Here is a 9519-nt window from a genome sequence, read left to right on the forward strand (position 1 = left end):
TGAAAGTTTTAATACCTTTGGGAAGCAGTTACAGGGGAACACATATTCTTAAAATATGATTTTTTTGTGGGTCACACATTATGACGGCCGTCAGAAATGGTGACCTCGGTGGTAATGGCTCTATGCTGACTCTAAGTAAGTCAAATGGCTACAGATTAGTGTGGATCGATTAACTAACTACCCCAAAGGATATTTCGAAGTTTTCATACCTTTGGGAAGCAGTTACGGTGGGAACAAACATTCTTGAAACATCTTTTTTTTGGTGGGTCACACATTCTGACGGCCGTCAGAAATGGTGACCTCGGTGGTAATGGCTCTATGACGACTCTAAATCAGAAACAACGGCTCAAGATGAGTGTGTATCGATGAAATAACTACACTAAACCATCTTTGAAAGTTTTAATACCTTTGGGAAGCAGTTACGGTGGGAACACACATTCTTAAAACATCTTTTTTTATTATTGTGGGTCACACATTCTGACGGCCGTCAGAAATGGTGACCTCGTTGGTAATGGCTCTAAGACGACTCTAAATCAAAAGCAAGGGCTCAAGATTAGTGTGAATCGATGAAATAAATACCCCAAACGACCTTTCGAAATGTTAATACCTTCGGGAAGCAGTTACGGTGGGAACACACATTCTTAAAACATCTTTTTTTATTGTGGGTCACACATTCTGACGGCCGTCAGAAATGGTGACCTGTGTGGTAATGGCTCTATGACGACTCTAAATCAGAAACAACGGCTCAAGATTAGTGTGTATCGATGAAAGAACTACCCCAAACCATCTTTGAAAGTTGTAATACCTTTGGGAAGCAGTTACAGGGGAACACACATTCTTAAAACATCTTTTTTTTGGTGGGTCACACATTCTGACGGCCGTCAGAAATGGTGACCTGCGTGGTAATGGCTCTATGACGACTCTAAATCAGAAACAATGGCTCCATATTAATGTGAATCGATTAAATAACTACCACGAAGGATCTTTCGAAATTGTAATACCTTTAGGAAGCATTTACAGGGGAACACAAATTCTTAAAACATCTTTTATTTGGTGGGTCACACATTCTGACGGCCGTCAGAAATGGTGACCTGTGTGGTAATGGCTCTATGACGACTCTAAATAAAAAACAACGGCTCAAGATTAGTGTGGATCGATGAAATAACTACACTAAACCATCTTTGAAAGTTTTAATACCTTTGGGAAGCAGTTACGGTGGGAACACACATTCTTAAAACATCTTTTTTTATTATTGTGGGTCACACATTCTGACGGCCGTCAGAAATGGTGACCTCGTTGGTAATGGCTCTAAGACGACTCTAAATCAAAAGCAAGGGCTCCAGATTAATGTGAATCGATTAAATAATTACCCCAAACGACCTTTCGAAATGTTAATACCTTCGGGAAGCAGTTACGGTGGGAACACACATTCTTAAAACATATTTTTATTATTATTGTGGGTCACAAATTCTGACGGTCGTCGGAAATGGTGACCTCGGTGGTAATGGCTCTATATGACGACTCTAAATCAAAAACAACGGCTCAAGATTAGTGTGAATCGATGAAATAACTAAACTAAACCATCTTTGAAAGTTTTAATACCTTTGGGAAGCAGTTACGGTGGGAACACACATTCTTAAAACATCTTTTTTTATTATTGTGGGTCACACATTCTGACGGCCGTCAGAAATGGTGACCTCGTTGGTAATGGCTCTAAGACGACTCTAAATCAAAAGCAACGGCTCCAGATTAATGTGAATCGATTAAATAATTACCCCAAACGACCTTTCGAAATGTTAATACCTTTGGGAAGCAGTTACGGTGGGAACACACATTCTTAAAACATATTTTTATTATTATTGTGGGTCACAAATTCTGACGGTTGTCGGAAATGGTGACCTCGGTGGTAATGGCTCTATGCTGACTATAAGTAAGAAAAAATGACTCGGGATTAATGTGAATCGATAAAATAATTACCCCAAACGATCTTTCGAAATGTTAATACCTTTAGGAAGCAGTTACAGTGGGAACAAACATTCTTAAAACATTTTTTTGGGGGGGGTCACACATTCTGACGGACGTCAGAAATGGTGACCTGTATAGTAATGAATCTATGACGACTCTAAATAAAAAACAACGGCTCAAGATTAGTGTGGATCGATGAAATAAATACACTAAACCATCTTTGAAAGTTTTAATACCTTTGGGAAGCAGTTACGGTGGGAACACACATTCTTAAAACATCTTTTTTTTTTTTGTGGGTCACACATTCTGACGGCCGTCAGAAATGGTGACCTGCGTGGTAATGGCTCTATGACGACTCTAAATCAGAAACAACGGCTCCAGATAAGTGTGAATCGATTAAATAACTACCCCAAAGGATCTTTCGAAATTGTAATACCTTTAGGAAGCAGTTACGGTGGGAACAAACATTCTTAAAACATTTTTTTTTGGTGGGTCATACATTCTGACGGCCGTCAGAAATGGTGACCTGTTTGGTAATGGCTCTATCACGATTCTAAATCAGAAAAAACGGCTCAAGGTTAGTGTGAATCGATGAAGTAACTACCCCAAACCATCTTTGAAAGTTTTAATACCTTTGGGAAGCAGTTACAGGGGAACACATATTCTTAAAATATGATTTTTTTGTGGGTCACACATTATGACGGCCGTCAGAAATGGTGACCTCGGTGGTAATGGCTCTATGCTGACTCTAAGTAAGTCAAATGGCTACAGATTAGTGTGGATCGATTAACTAACTACCCCAAAGGATATTTCGAAGTTTTAATACCTTTGGGAAGCAGTTACGGTGGGAACAAACATTCTTGAAACATCTTTTTTTTGGTGGGTCACACATTCTGACGGCCGTCAGAAATGGTGACCTCGGTGGTAATGGCTCTATGACGACTCTAAATCAGAAACAACGGCTCAAGATGAGTGTGTATCGATGAAATAACTACACTAAACCATCTTTGAAAGTTTTAATACCTTTGGGAAGCAGTTACGGTGGGAACACACATTCTTAAAACATCTTTTTTTATTATTGTGGGTCACACATTCTGACGGCCGTCAGAAATGGTGACCTCGTTGGTAATGGCTCTAAGACGACTCTAAATCAAAAGCAAGGGCTCAAGATTAGTGTGAATCGATTAAATAACTACCCCAAAGGATCTTTCGAAATTGTAATACCTTTAGGAAGCAGTTACGGTGGGAACAAACATTCTTAAAACATTTTTTTTGGGTGGGTCATACATTCTGACGGCCGTCAGAAATGGTGACCTGTTTGGTAATGGCTCTATCACGATTCTAAATCAGAAAAAACGGCTCAAGGTTAGTGTGAATCGATGAAGTAACTACCCCAAACCATCTTTGAAAGTTTTAATACCTTTGGGAAACAGTTACAGGGGAACACATATTCTTAAAATATGATTTTTTTGTGGGTCACACATTCTGACGGCCGTCAGAAATGGTGACCTCGGTGGTAATGGCTCTATGCTGACTCTAAGTAAGTCAAATGGCTACAGATTAGTGTGGATCGATTAACTAACTACCCCAAAGGATATTTCGAAGTTTTAATACCTTTGGGAAGCAGTTACGGTGGGAACAAACATTCTTGAAACATCTTTTTTTTGGTGGGTCACACATTCTGACGGCCGTCAGAAATGGTGACCTCGGTGGTAATGGCTCTATGACGACTCTAAATCAGAAACAACGGCTCAAGATGAGTGTGTATCGATGAAATAACTACACTAAACCATCTTTGAAAGTTTTAATACCTTTGGGAAGCAGTTACGGTGGGAACACACATTCTTAAAACATCTTTTTTTATTATTGTGGGTCACACATTCTGACGGCCGTCAGAAATGGTGACCTCGTTGGTAATGGCTCTAAGACGACTCTAAATCAAAAGCAAGGGCTCAAGATTAGTGTGAATCGATGAAATAAATACCCCAAACGACCTTTCGAAATGTTAATACCTTCGGGAAGCAGTTACGGTGGGAACACACATTCTTAAAACATCTTTTTTTATTGTGGGTCACACATTCTGACGGCCGTCAGAAATGGTGACCTGTGTGGTAATGGCTCTATGACGACTCTAAATCAGAAACAACGGCTCAAGATTAGTGTGTATCGATGAAAGAACTACCCCAAACCATCTTTGAAAGTTTTAATACCTTTGGGAAGCAGTTACAGGGAAACACACATTCTTAAAACATCTTTTTTTTGGTGGGTCACACATTCTGACGGCCGTCAGAAATGGTGACCTGCGTGGTAATGGCTCTATGACGACTCTAAATCAGAAACAATGGCTCCATATTAATGTGAATCGATTAAATAACTACCACGAAGGATCTTTCGAAATTGTAATACCTTTAGGAAGCATTTACAGGGGAACACAAATTCTTAAAACATCTTTTATTTGGTGGGTCACACATTCTGACGGCCGTCAGAAATGGTGACCTGTGTGGTAATGGCTCTATGACGACTCTAAATAAAAAACAACGGCTCAAGATTAGTGTGGATCGATGAAATAACTACACTAAACCATCTTTGAAAGTTTTAATACCTTTGGGAAGCAGTTACGGTGGGAACACACATTCTTAAAACATCTTTTTTTATTATTGTGGGTCACACATTCTGACGGCCGTCAGAAATGGTGACCTCGTTGGTAATGGCTCTAAGACGACTCTAAATCAAAAGCAAGGGCTCCAGATTAATGTGAATCGATTAAATAATTACCCCAAACGACCTTTCGAAATGTTAATACCTTCGGGAAGCAGTTACGGTGGGAACACACATTCTTAAAACATATTTTTATTATTATTGTGGGTCACAAATTCTGACGGTCGTCGGAAATGGTGACCTCGGTGGTAATGGCTCTATATGACGACTCTAAATCAAAAACAACGGCTCAAGATTAGTGTGAATCGATGAAATAACTAAACTAAACCATCTTTGAAAGTTTTAATACCTTTGGGAAGCAGTTACGGTGGGAACACACATTCTTAAAACATCTTTTTTTATTATTGTGGGTCACACATTCTGACGGCCGTCAGAAATGGTGACCTCGTTGGTAATGGCTCTAAGACGACTCTAAATCAAAAGCAACGGCTCCAGATTAATGTGAATCGATTAAATAATTACCCCAAACGACCTTTCGAAATGTTAATACCTTTGGGAAGCAGTTACGGTGGGAACACACATTCTTAAAACATATTTTTATTATTATTGTGGGTCACAAATTCTGACGGTCGTCGGAAATGGTGACCTCGGTGGTAATGGCTCTATGCTGACTATAAGTAAGAAAAAATGACTCGGGATTACTGTGAATCGATAAAATAATTACCCCAAACGATCTTTCGAAATGTTAATACCTTTAGGAAGCAGTTACAGTGGGAACAAACATTCTTAAAACATTTTTTTTGGGGGGGTCACACATTCTGACGGACGTCAGAAATGGTGACCTGTATAGTAATGAATCTATGACGACTCTAAATAAAAAACAACGGCTCAAGATTAGTGTGGATCGATGAAATAAATACACTAAACCATCTTTGAAAGTTTTAATACCTTTTGGAAGCAGTTACGGTGGGAACACACATTCTTAAAACATCTTTTTTTTTTTTTGTGGGTCACACATTCTGACGGCCGTCAGAAATGGTGACCTGCGTGGTAATGGCTCTATGACGACTCTAAATCAGAAACAACGGCTCCAGATAAGTGTGAATCGATTAAATAACTACCCCAAAGGATCTTTCGAAATTGTAATACCTTTAGGAAGCAGTTACGGTGGGAACAAACATTCTTAAAACATTTTTTTTTGGTGGGTCATACATTCTGACGGCCGTCAGAAATGGTGACCTGTTTGGTAATGGCTCTATCACGATTCTAAATCAGAAAAAACGGCTCAAGGTTAGTGTGAATCGATGAAGTAACTACCCCAAACCATCTTTGAAAGTTTTAATACCTTTGGGAAGCAGTTACAGGGGAACACATATTCTTAAAATATGATTTTTTTGTGGGTCACACATTATGACGGCCGTCAGAAATGGTGACCTCGGTGGTAATGGCTCTATGCTGACTCTAAGTAAGTCAAATGGCTACAGATTAGTGTGGATCGATTAACTAACTACCCCAAAGGATATTTCGAAGTTTTAATACCTTTGGGAAGCAGTTACGGTGGGAACAAACATTCTTGAAACATCTTTTTTTTGGTGGGTCACACATTCTGACGGCCGTCAGAAATGGTGACCTCGGTGGTAATGGCTCTATGACGACTCTAAATCAGAAACAACGGCTCAAGATGAGTGTGTATCGATGAAATAACTACACTAAACCATCTTTGAAAGTTTTAATACCTTTGGGAAGCAGTTACGGTGGGAACACACATTCTTAAAACATCTTTTTTTATTATTGTGGGTCACACATTCTGACGGCCGTCAGAAATGGTGACCTCGTTGGTAATGGCTCTAAGACGACTCTAAATCAAAAGCAAGGGCTCAAGATTAGTGTGAATCGATGAAATAAATACCCCAAACGACCTTTCGAAATGTTAATACCTTCGGGAAGCAGTTACGGTGGGAACACACATTCTTAAAACATCTTTTTTTATTGTGGGTCACACATTCTGACGGCCGTCAGACATGGTGACCTGTGTGGTAATGGCTCTATGCTGACTATAAGTAAGAAAAAATGACTCGGGATTAATGTGAATCGATAAAATAATTACCCCAAACGATCTTTCGAAATGTTAATACCTTTAGGAAGCAGTTACAGTGGGAACAAACATTCTTAAAACATTTTTTGGGGGGGGGTCACAAATTCTGACGGACGTCAGAAATGGTGACCTGTATAGTAATGAATCTATGAAGACTCTAAATAAAAAACAACGGCTCAAGATTAGTGTGGATCGATGAAATAAATACACTAAACCATCTTTGAAAGTTTTAATACCTTTTGGAAGCAGTTACGGTGGGAACACACATTCTTAAAACATCTTTTTTTATTATTGTGGGTCACACATTCTGACGGCCGTCAGAAATGGTGACCTCGTTGGTAATGGCTCTAAGACGACTCTAAATCAAAAGCAACGGCTCCAGATAAGTGTGAATCGATTAAATAACTACCCCAAAGGATCTTTCGAAATTGTAATACCTTTAGGAAGCAGTTACGGTGGGAACAAACATTCTTAAAACATTTTTTTTTGGTGGGTCATACATTCTGACGGCCGTCAGAAATGGTGACCTGTTTGGTAATGGCTCTATCACGATTCTAAATCAGAAAAAACGGCTCAAGGTTAGTGTGAATCGATGAAGTAACTACCCCAAACCATCTTTGAAAGTTTTAATACCTTTGGGAAACAGTTACAGGGGAACACATATTCTTAAAATATGATTTTTTTGTGGGTCACACATTCTGACGGCCGTCAGAAATGGTGACCTCGGTGGTAATGGCTATATGCTGACTCTAAGTAAGAAAAAATGGCTCCAGATTAGTGTGGATCGATTAACTAACTACCCCAAAGGATATCTCGAAGTTTTAATACCTTTGGGAAGCAGTTACGGTGGGAACAAACATTCTTAAAACATCTTTTTTTTTTGTGGGTCACACATTCTGACGGCCGTCAGAAATGGTGACCCCGGTGGTAATGGCTCTATGACGACTCTAAATCAGAAACAACGGCTCAAGATGAGTGTGTATCGATGAAAGAACTACCCCAAACCATCTTTGAAAGTTTTAATACCTTTGGGAAGCAGTTACAGGGGAACACACATTCTTAAAACATCTTTTTTTTGGTGGGTCACACATTCTGACGGCCGTCAGAATGGTGACCTGCGTGGTAATGGCTCTATGACGACTCTAAATCAGAAACAATGGCTCCATATTAATGTGAATCGATTAAATAACTACCCCGAAGGATCTTTCGAAATTGTAATACCTTTAGGAAGCATTTACAGGGGAACACAAATTCTTAAAACATCTTTTATTTGGTGGGTCACACATTCTGACGGCCGTCAGAAATGGTGACCTGTGTGGTAATGGCTCTATGACGACTCTAAATAAAAAACAACGGCTCAAGATTAGTGTGGATCGATGAAATAACTACACTAAACCATCTTTGAAAGTTTTAATACCTTTGGGAAGCAGTTACGGTGGGAACACACATTCTTAAAACATATTTTTATTATTATTGTGGGTCACAAATTCTGACGGTCGTCGGAAATGGTGACCTCGGTGGTAATGGCTCTATGCTGACTCTAAGTAAGAAAAAATGGCTCGGGATTAATGTGAATCGATTAAATAATTACCCCAAACGACCTTTCGAAATGTTAATACCTTTGGGAAGCAGTTACGGTGGGAACACACATTCTTAAAACATATTTTTATTATTATTGTGGGTCACAAATTCTGACGGTCGTCGGAAATGGTGACCTCGGTGGTAATGGCTCTATGCTGACTCTAAGTAAGAAAAAATGGCTCGGGATTAATGTGAATCGATAAAATAATTACCCCAAACGATCTTTCGAAATGTTAATACCTTTAGGAAGCAGTTACGGTGGGAACACACATTCTTAAAACATCTTTTTTTTTATTATTGTGGGTCACACATTCTGACGGCCGTCAGAAATGGTGACCTGCGTGGTAATGGCTCTATGACGACTCTAAATCAGAAACAACGGCTCCAAATAAGTGTGTATCGATGAAAGAACTACCCCAAACCATCTTTGAAAGTTTTAATACCTTTGGGAAGCAGTTACAGGGGAACACACATTCTTAAAACATCTTCTTTTTTTATTGTGGGTCACACATTCTGACGGCCGTCAGACATGGTGACCTGTGTGGTAATGGCTCTATGCTGACTATAAGTAAGAAAAAATGACTCGGGATTAATGTGAATCGGTAAAATAATTACCCCAAACGATCTTTCGAAATGTTAATACCTTTAGGAAGCAGTTACAGTGGGAACAAACATTCTTACAACATTTTTTTGGGGGGGGTCACACATTCTGACGGACGTCAGAAATGGTGACCTGTATAGTAATGAATCTATGACGACTCTAAATAAAAAACAACGGCTCAAGATTAGTGTGGATCGATGAAATAAATACACTAAACCATCTTTGAAAGTTTTAATACCTTTTGGAAGCAGTTACGGTGGGAACACACATTCTTAAAACATCTTTTTTTATTATTGTGGGTCACACATTCTGACGGCCGTCAGAAATGTTGACCTCGTTGGTAATGGCTCTAAGACGACTCTAAATCAAAAGCAACGGCTCCAGATAAGTGTGAATCGATTAAATAACTACCCCAAAGGATCTTTCGAAATTGTAATACCTTTAGGAAGCAGTTACGGTGGGAACAAACATTCTTAAAACTTTTTTTTTTGGTGGGTCATACATTCTGACGGCCGTCAGAAATGGTGACCTGTTTGGTAATGGCTCTATCACGATTCTAAATCAGAAAAAACGGCTCAAGGTTAGTGTGAATCGATGAAGTAACTACCCCAAACCATCT

The sequence above is a fragment of the Hypomesus nipponensis genome, chromosome 14, assembly GCF_054491055.1.
Source record: "Hypomesus nipponensis isolate SF chromosome 14, ASM5449105v1, whole genome shotgun sequence".
NCBI classification, from domain to species: Eukaryota; Metazoa; Chordata; class Actinopteri; order Osmeriformes; family Osmeridae; genus Hypomesus; species Hypomesus nipponensis.